This window comes from Nematolebias whitei, chromosome 4 (genome assembly GCF_014905685.2).
Source record: "Nematolebias whitei isolate Nwh7 chromosome 4, NemWhi1, whole genome shotgun sequence".
NCBI classification, from domain to species: Eukaryota; Metazoa; Chordata; class Actinopteri; order Cyprinodontiformes; family Rivulidae; genus Nematolebias; species Nematolebias whitei.
The window spans coordinates 12,170,261-12,173,136 of record NC_056501.1 but is presented as its reverse complement, the minus strand read 5'-3'; positions in this window follow the sequence as shown (position 1 = coordinate 12,173,136).

Genomic DNA, 2,876 nt, shown 5'->3' with positions numbered 1-2,876 from the left:
TCATTATCTGTGAGCCATAATCATTAAAAATAAAAGGACACAAAGTCTTGCAATATTTCACTCTATGTGCAATGAAATATACAATATATGAGTTTCACTTTTTGAAGTGACTGACAACAAACATTGAACTTTTTCATTATAATCTATTTATTTCAAATGTACATACATTGTGTATGAACTTGAAATTTGATCATGTTTAATGATGTCTTCATTGTAACAAAAATCATAATATAATCATATTCCCCATTAAGATAATAAGAAAACATTTGGAAGATGTGTAAAAGCAAAGTAGTAGGGACTGCTGCATCACAAGTAAACACATTGTAACATAAAAAACATAAGATTGCAAAGATATTTGAGGGGGGGGGGGGCATAGAAAAGCCCATATAAATCCAATCAGTGCACTTTGACTGACATTAATTGCATTGTAATCCTTTACTCTTCATTGCTTTTCTTTCATTTAGCGTTCCTTTAAAGCTTATGCTTGGGACATTTTGCTGTCATTCATCTTGTCTCATCTTTCCATCAATGTCTTTTTGCTCCTGCTGCAAACATTTAATCAAAGCTCCAGTCATTCATTGCACCAGTAGAAGAAAGGTCAACTGTTAAAACAACAACAATGCCCTTCATTCTGACAGGTTTAATGGGTAAAGCAGCTGACCATAGCTACACACTTCATGGAGCATCCAGGTGGTGTATCACTCTGCTTTGGCAGATGATGACAGACGGGTGACATGGATGGACCACCAGGAGGTAATGTTCATGTATATATTTTTTGAATGATGATGTACCTTTTGTGTGGCTAGGTCAATGTACTGAATTCCTCCATCAAATTTTATGACACATGACAATTTCATATGTCTGCCACGGGTGATGAACAGTTGTGTGATCATGTGTGCAAGTCGCCTTCAGGGACCACAAAGTGCTACTCGCTCTTTGTCCAACCTTGCCCTGTCAATGCAGCGTGCACAAGAGATGGGAATTGCTATAGCAGCTGTGTTAAGACCGGTCTTTTCTTGAAGTGGAATCTGCAAATAAAATAGTTTTGCCCTTAAGAGTATAAACATTAACCTTAAAAATATAAAAGCGCAGAAGTCACAAGCTTTGACATTACTGAAAAAGAAAAACATTTGTCATTTAAAAATTATACATCTTCTGTAAAATTCTCGTATCTCGGTGCAATGATTATAAAGCTTATTCTGATTTTGATTCTGAAATCAAATTGACTTCATTTCATCAAATGAACAGTTACAAATACATACAAATGGATAGTTTGTATTAGTAATTATTCTTTCTTAACATGTGATTTTAGTCTTTTTGTCTTTCCTCCTAGATTGTGGACCCGTCGTGTGTTTGTTTTCTCTTTCTTGCCGTCTCAAGCCCACCAGTCAAAGCAGGAGGTTTCTTCCTCATGAGGGAGTTTTTCCTTTCCACTGTTGCCTATGTGCTTGCTTCGGATGAGAGACTGCAATGAAGTGAAAACTCAAAGCAATCGGTTGGCTCCTTACATACATATTGTTATTAACTGACTTTATATGTATGTGAATATTTCTGTGCAGTGCCTGAGACGACTTCTGTTGTGATTTGACGCTATATAAAAAAAACTGAATTGAAATAATAACATTTTAACGTGTGAAAAATATACTTATCTTTTACAAAGTTTGATCAAAATCAACTTTTAATGGTTACATTCTCATACAATGGGGAAAAAGATTAACTTATTAGCTACAGAAAACTTACAGGAAACTTAGTAAGTTACACACAAAGTTGCTTAAATTTGAGTCAAATAATAATGATAATAAGTCAAGGATTTGGAAAGAATCAAGGACATTTATCAGCTCTTTTCAGTTTTTTGGGGATGTTTTAGTTTGGTTTTGTTGATAGTTTACATCTCTACAACTAAACTTCTGCAATCCCATCATTCCATCGTTTGTTGTTACCCACATATACATTGAGTCCAGATACAGGAAGAAACAGCATAAGAAGTCTAGTCAGGTAGCCCTTGTATTAGGCATTTTACCCACTGGCCTTTCTATTGGAGCTTCTCATCCGTAACCCCCTGCGCTGTGATTAGGAGCCTTGAAGACTACAGTAGAATTGGACGTTCTCAGCTAACACAAGGAAATACAATTAAAGTTTCCTAATAGTTTTTCAACTCATTCAGTTTTTGTCCAAAAGAAAGACTTACTTTGTGACATTCTCCAGGTTGGAGTAGATGACCAAATAATAAGTTAATTGCTCTTGTGAAAGAGCTGCAATTTCTTCTTATTGGTAGATGGATTGCAGTGCACCCATTAGGTGAAGTACAAATCCATTACACTGCAACACCATCTGCAGTCCACTGTGCTAACTGATGGAGGTGTCTGTAAAATGTATAGATCTATCTTTCACTTGCTTTACGTGACAATAGAGAGCCCATTGAAAACTCACTGAGCCCCTCCCATCATGTATTAATACAAACGTAGGAGTTCTTTGTATGGTGTGGGGGTCGGTTTGTGGTGGGCTTTTATGAGACTTTAGATTCCAGTGTTATAGAAGATCAGTGTCTAAGGTGGGATCTCATTTTTCTTGCCAGTTTATGTTGTTTTTTGCAATCTCCTAAGGAAAAAAAAAACAACTTGTTTTTCTTTTTGGTAAAATAATTATGGTTACTGGACATCCTGTCTGGACTGTCTGTGGTTTGCAGCATAAAGCTGAATTGTTAAACATGATGGACGCTCGTGGGACAAGAGGCGAAGATATTCAAAATGATATCAAGCTCTTCCACACACTTTTGCCATCACTCACGAATGCTACCTTCAAGTTTGACGTAAAACATGGAGAGTATTACAGATGATTTCACTTCTTCAAGGTGCCTCACTTTTTTCATCTACCTC